Source organism: Ammospiza nelsoni, chromosome 3 (genome assembly GCF_027579445.1).
Source record: "Ammospiza nelsoni isolate bAmmNel1 chromosome 3, bAmmNel1.pri, whole genome shotgun sequence".
Classification (NCBI taxonomy): Eukaryota; Metazoa; Chordata; class Aves; order Passeriformes; family Passerellidae; genus Ammospiza; species Ammospiza nelsoni.
In genome coordinates, this window is record NC_080635.1 from 60272188 (window position 1) to 60292269 (window position 20082).

At 41.4% G+C, this 20082-nt stretch overlaps 1 protein-coding gene across 13 annotated transcripts in view; it reads left to right on the plus strand.

Moving 5' to 3' along the window:
* The first annotated feature begins 5052 nt into the window (after positions 1–5052).
* Positions 5053–20082, plus strand: part of EPB41L2 (erythrocyte membrane protein band 4.1 like 2) — a 107006-nt gene continuing 91976 nt past the window's right edge. For 12 of the 13 annotated variants that reach the window (XR_009418082.1, XM_059468741.1, XM_059468729.1 and 9 more), the window contains exons 1-2: positions 5053–5141; positions 8763–8844. The gene's annotated coding sequence lies outside the window, so the exon portion shown is untranslated. Of the gene's footprint in view, positions 5142–5763; positions 5873–8762; positions 8845–20082 lie in introns of those variants that run through there. The other variant, XM_059468730.1, reaches the window with a different exon arrangement.

Here is a 20082-nt window from a genome sequence, read left to right on the forward strand (position 1 = left end):
TTTTGACACTTAACAATACTACAGAATCAAACAAACGGGTAATCTACAAAGACAAAAGAAAAGTATAACCTATGGGTATTCATTTCATGACCAACCTGGGGTATTTCCCATGCCATTCTCTGCTCCCTTTCCCCTCTTCCCCCAGCCTTCCCCCCCCCCACCCCTTCTCTCTAGTTGAATGAGAAGTTTAAATTCATTGTTTTTATCTTACATAAGCTGCTCATCTTTAGGATTTTTTATTATTTTATGGTTTTCCTTTAATACTCCAGATTCCAGAACTTCTGTTTCTATAAAAGGTGCAAAGGCCCTTAAGGTGTGCCTTTTTTCAGAGATAAAAACAGGCTTCTTTTCTTTAATGGATGGTCCAACAATGCACATCTACAGAGACATGTCCTACCTTGAGGCCAGCCCTTAAGCCAGTATAGCACTAACCAAGAAGAATCTTAGCAATTCAGAAGATGCAGTCATAGAAATTACTCCTTTAACCAGTAGTGTCTGCAAGATCAGAATCTTACTAACTCCAAACACCCACAATTGCATTTATCAGCTTATAATTACCATACAAGAGCTGTCAGAGTGAGATTGCTGCACTTGTCCTCCCTGTCAGCACCACAGCTGGGGTGTGAGAAAACTCATGCCTTCACACTGCAGCAATAGAACTTGTCTCTTGTTTTGGGCTGTATCTTATGTGTTAAATCTGGGGCCAGAGAGAATCCACTGCACTGGTCTACTGCCAGAAGCACAAAGCAGAATCACACATTAAAAAAGTACCCAGTTGGAAGGGGCATTCCTTGACCAGCTATCAAATGTAGTGGCAGCATCCACTCCTGGGATGCCAGAGGGTACCTTTTACATCATTCATGTGCATGAAGTGTGTAACTTTGAGCTCCAGACACTGCATACAAATTATATTACTGAGCACATGAAGTCTCCTGTGCCAACAGGTTGAAAATATTTTCCACGATAAGTGTCTTCATCAATTATGCATTTTTATCACAGTAAAATTGCAGGCAAAATGATCTTCTACTGTGCATTTTTATGCAGTAGCATACTTTCTATTCATTATGGAAGATATTTTCAGCCATTAATCCAATGCCTTGGAACCTTGCTGAATGCCAGCAGACTAATATCTGGGCAAAAATTATATTTCCTTTCCAGAAAGCAGCCTCTAGAAGCTTGTTCCCATCTATAAGAAAAATTTATGGAAGAAGGAGAGACAATTTTCAAGACTAGCTTCCAGACCACTCAGGAATCTACTCATCTTAGGAACCACTCAGGAATCTACTTAGAAACCATAATGATGTTGCTGAGTAACTAAAGTTAGTCACTAAATATAACTAAGTCTATCTAAAGCAGTTATATTATTTTACCAGGCATAGATTAGGCAGCTTTCTTGTATTTACTTCAGCCATTTCTGGGATCTTTTTCTCATTCATTCTTCCTTCAAAATCTCTGAAAAGGATACGTCTTTACATACAAGAAGGCAGTATAAGTATTTTTCCTTATGTCTTATTTTCTGTTAACATCACACAGTTTATAATGAGAAATTTATATTTTTCCCTTATTTTCTTTTGTAACAGACACTGTTCATGGTTGTGTCAACAGATTAATGTGGAGACTACAGAATGAATATTTTAGAAGTAACATTTAGGTAAAGCCAAGAAGCAAAGTGGCTCAAGAGTTGTGCAAACAGCCATTTTGACTACAGATTTATAGTCCATAGGCAGCAGCTCCTACGCTGCAGCCTTTCAATCTCTTAAACAGCGTGTAGGTTGTATCAGCACTTTAAAGAAATTTTGCATATTGAGTCCAACAACAGATTGGCAGTAGTTCTTATCACTGTGGCACCTACACAGAATTTAGATATAAGCTCAGAGAAGTGGAAAGGGCATTGAGAAAAATATCTGAAACTAAATTAATGGTTTTCTCTAGTGCTAGTACAGCAGAGTACATGTCCCAAAAATGTTGTGTGTTCCACTTGAATATGAGGAAAAACTTCTTTACTGTGAAGGTGGTTGTGGAATCTTCCTCAATGGATATTCAAGAAATATCCTAGGCAAAGTGCTCTAGGATGACCCTGCTTGACCAGGGAGGTTGGATCAGACACTGTGTTGAACTTCACCCATTCTGTGAAAATCAGAGGACTATGAAAATCACCGTCTGACATGCTCATACAGAATGACACAGACTTTATTTGGCCACCCAGATGTTTTATCACTCTGCTTAAGAAATTCTCTACATCCTTCTTCTCTTTAGGATGTGTGTGACCCACAATAAAAGTTCTGGAAAAGTACATACCAAAAAATGTATTACATTTTACATTGTTTAAAGAAAAATAACATAGATTTTTAATTTAATGAAACTGCCAGGCTATTTACTCTTCCAAAACTGTAGATCACAGAAGCAATGTTTGTCATAAGGCAGCACATTTTTCCAGAAACAAATGGCCTATAACCAATGTGAGAAGAAATATGAGTGTAATAAAGCTCTGGGAAGTACCTCTAACTGGGATTCTGAGCAGAAGTGTCCAAGTCTTACTGAGGAGAGAAAAAAATGAGTTCCTTTGAAGTCTTGCTGAATTTTCTAATCTAGGGAAAGTTCATTGCAGCATTTCCAGCGGTTTTAGCAACATTGGAAACCTTAATGAAGACAGGATTGTTGCAGGGGCAGTTGGTTTTAGTACTGTGTCAATTACATTTGCTCAGGCCAATGGTATTAAAGGCTGGCAGCCACACAAGTACTGGCAATGACAAACAGCAGCTGGGATGGTGCAAACTTAGGAAGCCTCTGAAAGCAGCAGAGACCAAGTGTCTCTGTCCTGTTGCACCCATAAGCTAAGTCTTTTACAACACTAGTTACTGTTTTTAGGCATGGATGGGAAGCTGCTGTATTATTTTCTTGAGAAACTGGCACATATTCTACTATCATTCTTCATGCTTAGTGATATTAAAGCATCTGAGGAATGAACCAGAAAAGATCAGAGTTTTAGAGTCTGTTCTGCATATAGAAAGCATCTAGAGGTAAAACCCTAACCCAGTAGTGCTGTGGTAATTGTAGCATCTGCTGTATCAAATTAAAAAATGCAGTGACTGGTTTTCCTGAAAAAGAAAAATTATACTCCATCTCCTCTTTGAAAGAGTAAAAAGGCTATTTTTGAATGTGGAGCAAGAGATACTAAAAATAATTCATCAGCTTTATTTAAATTATGCAGTGTAATACATAAAACATGAAGATTACAACATCAAGCAATATAGCTGGAACAAATTAAAACTGCTTGTGCATATGCATTATAATTCTTTCTTTAATTACTGGTCCCTAACCTCTTTCAGTGGATGCAGAATGAACATGTGGAATTAAGCACAGATACCTAATAGTGCCTGCTCTCTGTTCATTGCCAACTCATTGCTTCTCTCTGCTTACATTAATTTCCTTCAAGAGCTCTCCTATGAGCTGCATAGTTGCTTTTGCTTCTGAAGCACTAAGATTTAAGAAAAAAATATTAATTGGTGTCAAATAGGACTTGATTTCTTGACATTGCTCATTATGAAACATGTAGAATATATGGTGTATTGCCTGTTGACTTAATTTTCACTAGCAGGCTACCCTAAATGAAACCCCAGCTTCTTAAGATTGGCATTGTGAAAACATGTCCCTCAACCTCTTCACAAAAAATCAGATTAAACCTATGTGTTACATGGCATCATACAGAGATTTTTGAAAAAGAAAACTTCGCATCTTACAATTTTTTCAGAATTCTGTAAAGAACTGTCAGCAACCTCAGACATGATCCTGTTCCCTGCCTTATAATTTTCCTAGAAATTTCCAGGGATTACATATAAAATGCCTCATTTTACTACACAGCTCTGCTCCAAAGTAGAAAAATCTATTCTGTGTACTAAAAAAAAAAAAGGCACAGTCTGGTACACATGAAGGCTAGGCAAGAAATCTGTGCTTAACTTTAGGTTATAATGCACAAAAAGGATGAACTTGTACAGGCAACATATATTATGTGCTGGATGTTGCAAAATCAGTATGACTTCACACAATGTAAATAATTTTCTGTTTCCATAGCACTCCCAGGGCCTGCAGCCTGTGCAGCGGTTGCCATGAGTTTTTCATATCCAGGCCTTTTAGCACTCAGAATCCACACACACATCTAAGCACCTCAGGCAAGTGAAAGTCAACCCCCATTAGGAAATGCAGGTTGTAAGGAGGCCTCTCACTTAACCTCCAGCTCAACAGCAAGGCCAGCTGCGTGGTCAGTCCAGGTTGCTCAGGACTGCATCTGCTCGGGAGTGGAAATCCCTGAGGAAACCCACTCCCACGGCCCAGCTGTCCGCAGCATGAGTAACTTTTTCCTTACGCCCTGCCTGACGCTCTCCTTTCACCTCACTCCCGTTGACCCTCGGCAGGACACTGAAGCCCCTGGCTGCCTCTACTCGACCAGGTCCCCCCGAGTGCTGATCCCGTCCGCAGGCTGCGGCAGTCCCGACCCTCCAGCTCTCCGCACGGGAGGGTTGCGCCGGCTCCGGCCCCGCCAGCGCGGGGATCCCGCGGGCTCCCGGTGCCGGGTCCATTCCAGCCGCGCGCGGGGACCCGGGTGGAGGCGGCACCTGCCGAGGGCTGAGGGGAGCCGGGAGGGGTCACCGCCTCCCCTCCGCGCCCGCGGTGCCGCAGGAGCTCATTCCACTTGGAGACACCGCGGGACAGCGGCACCGCACCGCGCGCACGGCCGGCGCCCTGCCCGGACTCGCCCGGGGCTATGGCGCGCCAGCCATGCCGGACCGTATCTCTCCGGTGTGATGCCCACGCTGCGACAACGCTCGCGAAGCCCGTCCCGGCCCCGGGCTGGAACCGCACCCCCGACGGGCAGCGGCCGCTGAAAACGGGCCAGGAAGAGCGGGCGGGGGCGAAGCGCTGCCCGCGGAGATTGACAACTGCGCTAACCAATGGCGACGCGGAGAGTGCGGGGGCGCGGCCAGCGCCGCCGGGCCGGGAAGGGACGGGGGCGGGGCACGGGGGCGGGCGTGGCGCGGATTGGCCGGGAGGCGGGGCCGGCGGGGTTTTCTCCCGGGCTGGGCTGACGGCCGCGGCCGGGAACTTCGGGAGCGTGCCGGCGCCAGGGATCGTTCGAGCGGCAGGTACAGCGGGAGCGCTCCCGAGGGAGCGCCGCTTACGGCGGCAGGGGGGAGCGGGTGATGGCGGGGAGGAGGGGGTCGGGCAGCCGTAGCGCTGGGGGCCGCTTTGCCGCGTATCCGTCGCCGTTTCCACTGGTCCGCTCCGCTTGCCGCGGGATGCGGAGGCTGCGGGCGGGGCCGGCCGGGCTGATCGGGTAGAGCTGCCCCCTCCCTTCTTCCTTCCCTCCTTCTGTGCTGGCCCCGAGCGGCGGCGGGGCGGGCGGATGGGGGCTGTCAGCGCCGCGGCCGGCAGGGGGCGGCAGCGGCCCCGAGGACGCGCGTCCGGGGGCGGCGGGGGCGAGCGGCTCCGAGCCGCAGCCCCTCCGCCCCGGGCGGGCAGCGCAGCGGCCGGCGGGGCTGGCTCCTCCCTCCCTCCCTCCTTTTCCCGCAGCCTTGGGCGCTGCTCCCGGCGAGACGAGCCGTGCGGGGCCGCTCCTCGCCGCTCGGTTCCAAGCCTCGCTGGCGGGGCTGCCGGCGCGGGCAGTGCCGCTCCCGCCGCCTCCGGCCGCAGCTCGGGGCATCCCGGCCGGCGCTGCGCGGGCTCCCGCTGCCGTGCCCGCATCTACCGCGCTCTTGGTTCGCCCGCCTCTGCTCTGGGGCCAGAAGAAAAGGGGTGTTTGTCCCCGAAAAATCTGTCCCGCCGGCTCTTGGTGCTTTTCCCGCACCGGCGCGTGAATGCTGCGTGAAGCGAAGCGGTTGGTTTCCTAATTTCCTTCCTCCCGGAGCACCACTCCTCTCCTCATGATAACTTCATCTGTTTGCATCTCGGGCTGTTCCTTTCTTTCGTCTCTAAGTTAGCAACTGCAGAAAAATGAGCTAAATAGGCCCCCGCACTGAGGCTGCTTGCCAAGAATCAGATAGGGGGTGAAATCGAGGAACACTTCGCATCGCTTATTTCCCTTCTCTTCAGGATTAGGGCAAAAATAAGTGTAGGATCCTCTTATATGGTTTGTGTCTACTGTTTTAAAATAAGGCCCCCTTTCAAGATGTGGTGACCTAGCCTCTGAACATTATGCACTGAGATCTTAAAAAAAATTTGTTATTTATAAATTTAGGTCTAAAGTTCTTTTCCTATTATTGTTCTTTTGTAAGGCTTTGATTACAGTACTCTGAAGTCTGAGTACACTCAAAAGAGCTATTAACACTGTGGTAACATTTTTTTAGCGTGCAGCGTTCTTCCACAGGTAAAGATTCCACTGAGTTGAACTTAATCCCTTTTGATGTTAATAGTGTTGTCCACACATGTATGGGTAGAGGGATTGCTGATTGACATGAAGAGAGTTGTTTTGAGGGTTTGTCAGCTTAATGATTATGATTTCCACCTTCCAAAAAAAATCACTGCCAGAGAACAAGTAATAGCCAGCTAAAGTAAACTTAAGGTGCCTTGATACCAGTAATAACTGGCAAGCAGTTGATTTGGTGTGTGTTTTACTTCTTGTAAAGCTCTCCAAGGCCAGTTTTTAATTTAAATTATATACTCTATATTTGCTTTAAAGCACATGTATTCATTTTCTTAGCTTTATAGCCTTCTTTTCTGTCTGCTATCAGACAGAAAAGTGCTTTTGGAGTGTTAGTGAAATGCAACAAGCACAGTTCTACAGAACTTAGCCTTCAGCAAATTCTCATCAACTTGTGTGTATCCAGTCCTGCAGAGGGTGAAATGAGAAAAAGCTTCTTTGAGAGACTGTCTAAAAGAAAAGCTGTGTCCTTTAGCATCATGTTTTGAAGAGCAGAAAAAGGGAGTCCCTAAGCCAAGGAGCCAACCAGTTAGAGAACAGCAGCAGTTTGGTGGTGCCCTGGGTTATGCAGCAGAAGCACTCTGCTTCAGCTGCTGCTCTCCTCCCTTCCAAGTTTCCATTTCTGCTGGCCATGCTGCTTTCTGTCCGCTGTTGACCTCTTGGTGGGAAGTTGAGCTGCTTTCTTTTGCCTAAATTGCAACATTCTGCTGAGTTTCATTACCTTTGGGCTTAGAAAATGACCTTCCCTTCAGTGTTTTCCACAGTTATTGATCTCAAAAGTTTCTGTCAACAGTTTGTACCTGTGGCAGATGAGCTTGCATTGTAAAAATATAATTTAAATGGCCTAGACAAGACTTCCGAAAATATGTGTATTCTCTCTGCACACTTGTTGATAGTGGAGGGGGAGTTCAAACTTAACATCCAGGGCTGTGTGGAATAAACTTCAATCTTCATTCATGTGGAAATAGACCTGTTGTTCCACTTCTACTTGGATAATTTTCCAGTAACTGCAGTCAATTCACAATTTTTTTTTAGATTCAAGTAACATTCTGAAGTTAGTTTGGCTTTCTCATGTCTTACTGGGGATTCAGTGGCAGCACTGAAGAGCTCTCACTTAGAGAACGTAACCTGAAGAATAACTATATTACTTCTAGTAGCCAATATGATCTGAATCAGTTTGTGACTGTGGATATAGGCAGAACATTCATTTTTCATGGGATCCCATTTTTCAGCTCCAAAGTCATGCCTTTAAAGATGAAGGATATGGATCATAGGTAGAGAATGGAAAAGTGTTTTGGGAAGTACAGACATGTTAAGAAGGCATTGTGGGTTGTGATAAATAATTTGGATGCAAGTTTTCTTTAAGTTAATGTTCAAAAAATTCAAACTAGGTTTATAAGCAATGTTTAAAATATATGACAAAGTAAAAAAAAAATCTGTAGTTGGTGATTGTGGGGCTCCTTTTTGAACTGGCATTTCCTTTTGACATTAATCTGGGAAGCATGTTTTAGTACCAAAGATTGATCTATTTTAGAATTAAAAGGGGAGGGAACAAAATAACATGATGGTGGGCATACCTGTTACATGGAAGACAGCTATGAAAGTATTCAGTGGCAGAAAAAGAGTTTAAATGGTTTACATTTTTTAATAGTTGTGTCTGTAATGTGTAGCTCTATTCTAATTTTTGAAAGAGGAAGTTTTCTACGTTTTAGTTTACTGTGTGTAAGTTTCAGTGTGTTAAAAATCATTTTACTGAGGATTGTAGTGTGTAGCATATTTGCCACTAGATATTTCTAAAGCAAGGTTGAATGCTTTCCCGGGGAAGATGTACAAAGTCAAACTGTGGTTTCATTCTGGAATTGGTCTTAAGTAGGGGGGAGTGAGAAGAGGGAAGGTGGGCTGTGTTCCTCATTGCAAGCAAAATTAACCCAAGAAAAGCAGTGTTGGAAAACTGTTCATTGTGTACTCACACAGTGGGTGGACACAAGAAGGAGGATGGGAGCAAGAAAAGGGGATGTGGAAGTGTCTGATTGTTGTAGTCTGGACTATACAAGACGTCAAACTGCATTGTAAGGGGTTATTTCTGGCCTTCTGTTTTGAAAGCAGACTACTTAAGAGTGTTAGACTTTAAAGTAAACTGCCACACTTCTATGTTGTTAAGAGACAAAATCAAAATGCAAGTGAAATGATTGGGTGTGAGGTTTCTTTCTCTTCCTCTTTGTCAGGGTGTTCACGTTTTCAAAATGTTTATAATTTCAGCACTGTTCAATTTCACTTACCTGGGTCTCTAATTTATTTGTGGGGTTAATTTTTTGATGTAATGTGACTCTGAATTATTCCCTTACAGGCAAGCAAGATATTGTGCTGATATCCAGTTGTCATAGTTGATTTCACTCTACAAATCTTCAAGATTCCTACTGGAGTGAAAGGTAATTTGTGCTTTATTTTTTTAGCTCAGAAGATTCATTGTGTGAATTTACTAAATAGGCAATATTTTGTGTTCTGTTTCCACTTCTCATTTACTTTAGCTATTGATGTGATAAATTTACAAGGGTTGAGTTGTTGGTTTTGTGATATTATATAGAAAAGACCATCTAGATGATAGAGTAAATATTTTGACTTCTACTTAAGAGCTTTGTGGTGCACACTCTTCTGTGAAGGTAAATTTTACTGGTAACTTATTTCCTCCATAGACCTCACCTTGTCTTTGAGAACTTTGTAAAGATTTACACACTAGGTGAAGGCCATATCAGCAGAATATTGATTAATTGCTATTGGGTAATCCAAAAATATCTGTTGTTTAGCTAGTGAGATGAGGAAAGTATGTTCCATGTATAGTATGAGAGTATAGACTTGCGTGTACTGCAGGTGGGACAGCTCAGCAAGAATGCAGGTTTATTTATTTTAATAGACTTGGGGGGGAATAAAAGGTTTTTTTGCTGTAGTGTCTGATGTCTTAGAGGCACTACACAAACACTGCATTACAACTCTGTGAGTTGGTGTTGTAACATGTCAGATGCCAGCCCTTTGCTGTGCACATCACAGCTGCCTTTGATGGCATAATGTGTCATGACTGCACTAAGGTATGGGATGCTTTCAAGGCCTGACTTCAGTGAAGTTGGCCTCTTGTGTAAAAGCTGATTGTCTCTGTGAATTCTCAAAAGCAGGTAGTAGTATTTTGCTTATGTGTTTCTTTGGATTTTTTTCTGAAGGAGATAAGGTACTACTGCTGTTCATCTCTGTAGTGCTTTTATTAGTAACAGCATGGCTCATCAGAGAGCTCTTGTGAAGAATTGCAGGAAGAGCCTCTCTTTTAAAACTGGTGACTTGTCAGTGTCTAGGGGGTTAACTGGGTGTTTTAATTGATATTGTATCTACCATCAGGCTCATATTTGTCTGTATCTTGGTTTCTCCTCCCTGTATTCTTTCTGAAGGGTGTGATAAAGCCTGTCTTTTAGCTTACCTTGTTCTTACTGAGTCATGCAGCCTGTGTGCTCTGTAAGGTCATTGTTAGAAGATCTTGCCATTGAGTAGTAAAATAGGGTTAGCTAAGGACAGTTTAAAGAGAACTGTGGATTGCCATGGTCCTCTAGGCTTGACTCTTCCCTTTTACTTTTAACATTGTGTGTGGTTTTCTGTTTGCTGAGCAGTAGCTCTGGAAAACTGTTTCATTGGAAAAGATGCTCAGTAACCAGAAAATAAAAATAGACTCAAAAAACAGCCCCCACGGACTTTCTGAAAGATCAGTTTCATCTTAAATTGCTTGCACTGATGAGAAAGCAGAGTTTAACCAAATATTTATTGTTGAAATTACTCTCTAATTAGTAGTGTTGTACAGCTAAATGTAACACCAGATTTTACTGTAATTTGCTGCTATCCCCTTACTGTGGGTAGAGAAGTATAGACTATAACTGTGGTATTCTTTATAGTGGCCTGGATAAGAATTTGACTACAACATTTTAAGAACACAGAATGTTATTAAGAGTATGAAAAGCCTCAGTATGTATTTAAAATGCATGATGTGCTCTCTTACCGCAATGGAAAATTGCAACAGCTTTTTCTAATTTGAGATAGTCAGTTTTCCTGTATATGGGATTTGAAATATATATTCTTAATTCAAGTTTTTGAATTCATACTAGGCAGACCTTTGAATTCTACCTGATTCAGCGTGTATCCTCCTACTTTGGAAAATCTAAACAAAATTAAAATCTGGTGATAAAAATGTCCATGGGTTTCACATTTGTTGAAACACTTTTATTGCTTCCAGTTACTCACAAAAGCAGGGATTCATCAATTAAAATATATCAGAATATACCAAGTATATCCTGCAAACTTCTTTGAAGGTTTCAGTTTTGGATCTGAAACTTTCAATTTCCAAACACAGTGTTTTGTACTTTGTAGACATTATTTGTAAACAATCGATTTGCTGTTTGCTCAGTTGAAAGAAGCTGTTTTATCCCATTTGGTTTCTCCCTTTGAAGTTGCACTTAAAAGCTGTGTTTAAATAATACTGTAACTGCTGCTATTTCATCATCAAGCAATTAAAGAAATATGCCTATATATCATTGGTCTTCTCTTAGAGGACTGAATCCTTTTTTCTCGTATGGCTTTTTTGGTACTTTTCCTGGTAGGGCATTGCACTATTTGACCTCAAGTCTGAAATAAACCCAGTGTCTGGGGAGGATGGAGGTGGAGGGAGGGTGAACAGAGTGAGGAACACATAACCAGAACCAAAGAATGCTGTAGCATTAAATTAACTTTTAAGTCTGTTTTGTCTTATACCTGCCTTGTCTCCTCTGTAGACAACATTTGTCAAAGATTATCTTATACAATGGTTAGAGGCAGCTGTTTGAAACAAGGCTGGGATTGCTACATATCAGTGTTACTGCTCCTTCTTTACAAACCCCAATTGTAAGTGATTTTAGTATTAAACCTGTTTTGGACCTCTAATTATCTCATTAGTTAACTTAAGCTGTCGTATTCAGCCTCACTTTCCCAGTGTGCTTTCTTGACTCTGTGTGTGTGCTTAAGAATATATTACAGAGAGCAATTAATGCTTAATGAAATTTGTGCACTTAGTTTTTTTTTTTTGTTCCCCACTGCTCCCTGCTACCCTTGCATTTGCTTATACTGAGACCATTGTATTTCCAAGCATGTGGAATTATTTTTTCGTTCTGAAGGGTAAGACATGTTTCTGAAGGCTGAAATTTCATGTTCTCCAGATATTTTTACTATGTTGAATTGGCAAGGTGAAACATGTAGCAGATTAGAACTTCATAGGTTTTTGTCACTTCTGGATTCAGTCCCAGTGACATTTCAGAAAGTAAGGATGCTGTTGAAGTGCCATGGCATAGCTGCAGAATAATGACTTAGTGTTGAAGCTGAATAGTTGAGGGTTTTTTGGGGAAAAGTTTACACTGTCACCAGCACATTATTCTTGTACTGTAGAAGAATTAAACTATGTAAAAGTGAAGTTAGGAATACTACAGCCCTGTGTTGTAGGTGAGAAGATTCTTGGAGGAAGATGCCTTTTCCATAGAAATGCTATGTAAAATGAGCTCTGTTGTGAGATTTCTATGTTTAAAAACTTAATCCAAAGCAAAAATGAAATTATGCTACAGAACACAGTAAAAAATGACAGTGTTCTGACTTGGGGAGAGTGGCAGGGTCATGTGGTCAATCTAGTTTCAGAAAAACACAGATATAACATTGCTGCCCCTTTCATATTCCCTCATATGCCCACTGGTTTTAGCAAATTTAGTAAAAGGCAAATGACCCTACATTCTACTTTCGTCTCTAGACCATTACAAGGTCAGGAATCCAAACAGAATAGTCTTACCTAGAGACCAGGTATTACATGTTACCACTGAAGGAGGAATTTGTACCATTTTAGCCCTGATATGGAATTAAAGCAGCTTCTAGTCATCCTTCTTGTTTCTCATATATTCTGGATTTCTGTTCCTTTTGTTTCAAAAAGCATGATGAAGCTCTATAAAAACACCCACACATTAGCTGCAGTGTATTTTGCCTGAGCTGATTTGTTTGAAAAATCTCAGAAATCCGACTCTGTGTCTTGAGATATCATGAGATTTGATACACTGGACTAAGAATTAAGAGTTTTATTTACTGCTTGCAATTGGATTTTTAAAGGCTAGTGTGAGAGATGCAAAATATGTCCCCACAATGCTGGGAGCAAGTTTACTTCAACCTTTTTCTTTGCCTAGATAAAAGTGCAGCTTCTTTGCCTTTTTCAGACCTTCTGCTCAGTTTCCCTGATTTTTTATTTAGGGCAAAAAAAAAAAAAAAGAAAAACCACAACATTTTCTTCAGTTGTATTCCAGGGGAACAACTAGTATGAAACTGGTTGGCTTAGCATAAAATTACTCAGTGGTGGTACATCATGCCTTGGATAAAGGGCAAGACGTGTGCTGTACATAGCACATTAACACTTTGGAAGGGGACCAGATGAAAACAGTTTTTATTGGGTGAACTGTTTAGTCACTGTCATGAGCCCTGATTTTCTGTCTTGAAACATCTTGTCTCTATAAACTGTTGAATTATGTGGGAAGATTAATTTGCCTGGTGGAGTCACTTGCAAAAGAAGAGAGGCAAAAAGGCTGGTGTGTTGTGGTCCACATGTTAAGCCTATTGAAGTCAAAATCAACCTACTTCATTCTTTTACTCTGAATGACTTTTGCTTGCTCGTAAAGGATACTCATTTAGAAAAAAGTCTATGGATCTTTCCTGTTCAGAAGCTCACAGGGTCTTCTTGTTTTACTCATATTTAAAACAACTCAGATTTTCTTTAATGATTTTGGTTAAATTGAAGTAGTTATGCTACAGAGATTTTTCCGCAAGTGTTATTTTTACAATCCTCTGTGGGTTTTCATGTTGTGTTATTCCCAAGGTTAACAACAGTACATGACTCTTGCTAGAAGGCTCAGTATGTAAGCAGTTAAACTAACAGCTCAAGACACAAGAAGTGATTTTATGTTCTGTGACTATTTTTAGATCTTTGGTTATATCAAGAAGGTGAAAGCATAAGCGCTAATTTCAGGAAAAATGTGTTTTTTCTCTGCTAGTTCATTTGGGTGTTTGGTGATTTTTTGGTTTGTTTTTTTTTTTTTTACCTGCCTATGTAATGCTTTGTTTCAGGTAACTCAGGCAGTATGTTTGTATGTGAGCACTGGTAAACTGCTCATGAAGGTAGCAACTCAAATTCGAGGAAAATAAAGCTAATATTATCAGCAACCTTATTTAATATAACTTTATTAATTGGTTAATTAAAATGAAAGTTGTTTCTGTAGCTTGTCAAATTATGCTTGTTCTTTCATCATACTTCTGTTTCTCAGTATAAAATGGAATAAAGATGATCCCTCTGTTTTTGAGAAACAGTTGGTTTGTGTTTTTTTCTGGATGTGGAATTTTTGATTTCTTTCAGAGAAGAGCAGCTTCTGCTGACTGGCTTCAGGTTATGCCTCCCACCAGTTTGTTGTAACCAATCACTTATCTCCTGTTATCTCTATTTGCACTCCATGTGATTGTGGGCAGACTCTGGTATAGCAGTGAGGCATCCTAAAGAAAGTCTAGGAAGGCAATTCCCCAGTTTGGTGTTCCCATTACATGTTCCAAACTGCGTGCTGCTCACTTACTTCCCCCCCGACCCAGACCCTTTCCCCTTCAGTTGGATAAATAGGAGAATTGGAAGCACAAAAGGTAGAGATAGTGGGTTAAGAGCAATTTACTGGAAATAGCAATGAAATAAGAAAAGGAGCAGTAAGAGCAAGAATATTAATAACAGAGCATAGGAAGGAGGTGGAAGAGTCACATGAGTGCTCCCCACACAGGGCCTGGTGAATACCTGACTCCACTACCACACTGCATGATGTAGAAGGGACTCCTTCCCCTGTCCCCAGAAAATGATGTGAGGTGATGTAGAATAATCTTTGACTTCTGGCCAGGCCCCCTCTTGGCTACTGTAAAAGTTAACCCTGTCCTTGCTTAAGCCAGAACATTATCCTCCCCTTAGTCTATACCATCCATGTCATGCACAAATCCTACACCTACTAGCTATATATGTACATATATATATACACATAAGCATAAGTGTAATTTTAATAGTTAATGGCTGTCCCTCCAAGATGGCCATTGAGTTAATTTGGTCCATGACTTTGGGCTCTGTACATCCTAGATGTCTTCCAGGGCAGGAGTGCTGCCAGGTGGTTGTGATACATGAGGAGCCTCATGTATCTGGAGCAAACCGTATTCATTGCCCATGGTAGTTATGACATACAGTGGCAGTGCCATTCAGCAGCCAGTGTTATAAAAGCTAACATTACAGACTGTTCTCACCCAAAAATCAAATCCCTTTGAGGTATGCATTGTGTTTCCACATCCTGCTGCATTACTCAGCAACTACTTGAGCAAAAACAGTCACACAGGCAGGTTTGCCTTTGCTTTAGGCAGGACCAATCTAAAGTGATATTCCTCAAATGCACCACGGAGACTTAATCCCCTTCTATGGTAGGTGAAAATTTTGATTGGGCAGGACCAGCTTGATTTCTGGAGCCTCTGGAGTTAATTAAACCAGGCAGCCTTTGCTAAGTGTAGATTCTAGTGTTCGAAGACCCCATTATCTGCTGCTTTCAATGTGGTTTCTAACAGTCCATTGTCCTGCTCAGTTTCCCCAGAGGCTGGCATGTGATTGGGAGTAGGGTACACCACTCAGTCCTGTGCTCTCTGGCCAGGTGTCTGTGAGACTAATTCTGAAATGAGTCCTGTTGTCCAACTCTGTTCTCTCAGGGGTGCCATGTTGCCACAGGACAAGGCCCAAGATGGTGTTCTGGGCAGTAGGATCAGGCGCAGGGTCTGTATCCAGCCATCCAGGCTGGATGTTTCCACCATTGTAAGCATGTAGCACTTGCCTGGTGGGTTTTCTGCAGTGTCATCCAGTCGATATGCAGGGCCTCCCCATGTTTGTGTTTCAGCCACAGTCCAGCACACCAGAGAGGCCTGGTCTGCTTGATTGCAGCCCATGTTTCACAGTTATGGATAACTTGGGCCATAGTTTTGTTCTGGTTAAGTCCACCTCTCGGTCACAAGCCCATCTGTGTGTTGCATTGCTTCCCTGATGATGTGAGGCACGATGGGCCCACTGAGCCAGAAATTATTCACCTTCATGCTGCCCATCCATATCTGCCTGAGACACTTTAATCTTGGCAGCTTCATCTACCTGTCCATTGTTGCAGTGTTCTTTGGTAGCCCAGCTCTTGGGTACATGTGCATTTTTGTGATATACTTTTATGGCCAACTTCTTCACCTAGGCAGTGATGTCTTGCCACATTTCAGCAGCCCAGATGGGTTTCCCTCTGTGCTGGCAGTTTACCTTTTTCCATTATTTGCTGCCATCCGTGAGTCAGTGTAGAGGTTGAGCACTGGTTGTTTCTCTTTCAGCAATATCTAAAGCCTGCTGGATGGCTTTCAGCTCTGCTCTCTGGCTTGATCCACCTTGTCCCTCAATAGCTCGTACAGCTTGCTGTGTAGGATTTCATATGGCACCTTTCCATCTTCAGTGTGTGGCAGGAACTGTCAGTAAAGATTGTATTGCTTTTCATTTTCTGGTGGTTGATTACATAATAGGGCCTCTTCAACATGTGGTACCTTCTCCTTTGATTATAGTAGTCTGAAATTTTTACTTTCATGCCAGTTCTTGCTGACTTCCAAGATCCCTGGGTGATTGGGGTTTTTTATTTGAGCTTGCTGTGTGATCAACACAAGCTGCCTACTCCATGTGGTGTCAGTGATGTGATGTGATGTGATGTGATGTGATGTGTGGCTGGGACTTTCCCTTTGAACATCCAGCCCAGTATTGGCAGTTGGGGTTCCAGGATAAGCTGTGATTCAGTGCCAGTCACTTCTGAGACAGCTCAAGCTCCTTCATAGGCTGCTGGTATCTCAGTTGGGTGTAACAGGCCTGGGATCCCTTGCATCCCTGACTGCAGAAATCACAGGCTTATCTTTGAGTCTCCCTGGGTGCTTTTTGCCAAAGACTTCACGAAGGACCTTTCTTCCTGGCTGCAGTGTTAAGCACATTTTTCACATCTTGTCCTTTCCTGACTGACCCAAGGGCTACTGCATGAACAATCTCTTGTTTAATTTGTTCAAAAGTTTGTTGTTGTTCAGGACCCCACTTGAAATCATTCTTTTTCTGGGTCACTTAATTGAGAGGATTTACGATCTGACTGTAATCTGGAATATGCATCCTCCAAAAACCCACAGCTTGGGAAAGCTCATGTTTCCTTCTTACTGCTTGGTGGGGACATTGCTACTGTTTTGTTGACCACATCCACTGGAATCTGACAATGTCCATCTTGCTGTTTTACTCTTAAAAACTGCTTTCTCAGATGCTTCAAGTATAATATTATTTTAGGTAAAGTATTAGTTCAAGTACCTAACTGGTACTTGAAAAGCTGTGTGGAAATTTTCTTACTGAGGTTTTTCATATTGCAAAGGCTCTTTTTCATGACAGAGCAGTTAGCTTGGTTTTAATCCAGAAACAAAGCTGGAAAGTTTTGCAGTGTATATGTCTTTAATAAAACTACAGAGAAGCAAAATCATAGAATAGCAAATTTGTCATCTGTCAAAGCAAAGCTTCGTGAATTTTAAATATTCTTATTAGAATAGCAAGATTCTGCTATAATGGTAATTCCACCTGTACCATTTTCCTAGATGTTTGCTATTACTAGGGTATTAGCAATTTTTTATAAAAGACAATTCTGCCGTTAGATTTTTTGCAAGCCTAAAGTTACAGTTATTTCCATTTTTCAGTAACATAAAGTAAAATTACAGAATTTTTTCTTTAACATATGTTTGCAGAGCATTATTAACCTGAAATCATATGTAAATTATGATAGCATAGAGGGAAAATGTACCACTGTGTAGGAGTGAATTGGAATTGGGGATACTTGGGATGTTTCTGACTATGATTCATTATTTCTTTGTCTGGTTTGGAGAGCTTTGAGTGTGGCTTTTGTACCTTTGATCATGTCTATTTTATATGTGCAAACATTTGAACGGCAAATTCAGTCACTAACTAGATTGTAATTCTTTTTTCTTCAATACTAATTTTGAGCTTATTGAAGTAGTGATGTCAGTGGGCAGCTTTGTGTCCATGGATCATACTTTTGAACTATTTGCTCCTATTGTGGAAATTTTAAAAAGAAGAATGCACTTAGTAGGCTGAGTATCTCTAGTCTGTATGGAGGTTGTGTTACGCAGTAGAAGTTGGGTTTTCATTTTCAGCAGTAGATGTACTGTTGCATGGTTTTTCCCTCTCCTCCAGTTTATGCTCTAAATGTCTGGTTCACTTTTTTCTCCCCTTCATCCTTTCAGCTCCAAACAAGCCCTTTGCAACCTCTTCTCCCCACTTGATTTTCTTCTGTTCTTTTTTGTTTTCCCCTTGAATTAAAGTAAACACTGCTGTTGTTTACAAAGTTCTGTGCTGCTGAAGAATTGAAGATGGCTTTCGCTCTGCTAGTCATCACTAAAGAAACATTTGTAGTGAGTTGAGAGTGGTCTCATGCTTACATGCTGTGAAGTTATGCAAAACTTCTTGTCTCTGATGTGAGCAGTAAAATGTTACTTGATCCACAGCTGTTGTATTTTTAAAATGCAACACTATTTTAGTATGGAAGGCTTCTTGTTGCTTTATGTGAAACTGATCACATTCAGGGATTTAACTGGAATTGAAGCAGTTACCTCAGAATACTTTAATTAAAATAGGCAACATAACTGTTGCTACAATGAGATAATCTAATACAGGCCTTACATCAACACGATTGTAACATAAAGACTCTTATGTAGAATCAAGCTAAGTTTATTATGTTCCCATGTTCAGCTAGTGCTTCTGACCTTTTCTTCTGAAAACAGCTGTTGCTTCTTTCACCCTCCTAGACTAGAGGAGATGCCTGGTAGGCTATTAAGGTGTATCTTCCTTTGCATGAAAAACATTCAGTTTTCTGACCTGTCTTTTTACTTGAAAAGCACTGCCATAGGCTACACATACTTATCAATAGTATGAATCAATTCACATGACAGAACTGTCTTTGCTGATACCCTGAAGGCTGGTAATTCTGCAGAGGGCTTGAATAGTCTGCAAGAGTTTTACCAGTAATTCAGTGCTTTTCAGCCAAGAGAGTGTATTACTACTATATTTAGTTTTGAAGTTTTTTCCACTGATTTGTTTGTAGTTACTGTTTGGAATTATTTTTACGCTTTGTTGTATTGCTGCTCTTCTTCAAAACACACTTGCAAATTTTAGCATCAAAGTTTTGAAGAACTGAACAGAAAGATCAAATTCCTCAAACTCTTAGCTTGCTGTTATGCAGGGAGAAGTGGTAACAAGGGAAAAGTCACTGCATGTAGAGTAAATAGTTACAGGGATCCTGGGCTTTGACTTCTACTGACTTTCCATTTCTGATTGTTAAAGAGGGCTTAACTTTTGTGGTGAGGTCTACAAAAAAAGGAGGAATCTAAAGTAGCCTTTTTTTTCCTTTGGGTCACCTATGTTTTTTGTTCTGCAGCCTTTTGTACCCTGGTAGGATAAGCTGTACTATTTCGCCTAATGGGTTAATGCCTGTAGTCTTTTTCTCTCAGAGCTGGTGGGGCTTTGTGGCTGTTTTTCCCGCTTCCTAGAGCAGGTGGTGATACTTAAAGGTCTGACTCAGAGCTAGTTACCGAATAGCATAAAGTGGAGAAAGTGAGAAGTAATCAGACTTGCAGTCTGAAGTAAAGCATTGCTTCAGGTTTGTGCTTGCAAGACATTGAGGCAGCCTAGCAATGCGTGATCAGTAAAATACTGATTTGTTTCCTGTAAATGGTTTTTATTTCCTCTTAATATTGGGACATTTTGACTTAAGCATTTAACTTGGTCTATGAAGCTAAAGTATTTCTAAAACATCTTCACTGATTGTTGATGTTGACTTAATACTCCTGTTTTTCTTATATGGTATTTAATTAGAGGAATTAATCTCTTCTGATTATGATACTGTCATTGCCTCATACAGTAATACCATATTTTTTAACTGACCTCTCAGTTAAATAAGTTCTTGCATCAAAATGGTTAGTTACAGTGATTTTCTAGAATCATCACTAGCAGTTCACACAAGGGAGGGTGCTGAAATAAAGCAGTAGATAGACATCTGGAAAAAATCATAATTTTCCTCTCAAATGGGGGAATGTAATGTGATGAAAATTATGATTCCTTTATCCTCAAAATGTAGAGATGGATGCACTAAGAGTTTTCTGAATGTTTATAATTATTTTCTTTTCGGTGGTCTTGTGACTGTATTGTCTATGTTTGCTCTGTAGCTTACATAAGCTCAGGAGACCAAAGTGTTGTTAAGTGAGGTATCTCCTGACCTTTCAGAAGAGTTTGAGATGCCATTGAGTTCTAAATCAGATCTGGCTAATTCTTGTAATAAGATGTCACAGACCCTTGACTTTTTTCTCTTCCCCATAGAGTCTGAAAAATATTGTACCTTGATTTTTATTTTTATTTTCTACCAAGTTAAGAAAATTAAGTGGTTTAAGTGCTACAAAGCCAGCAAGTGAACTTGTCTGATGTATTTTGTGTTAGATACTTCTAACATAGCCTACTGAACTTGGTA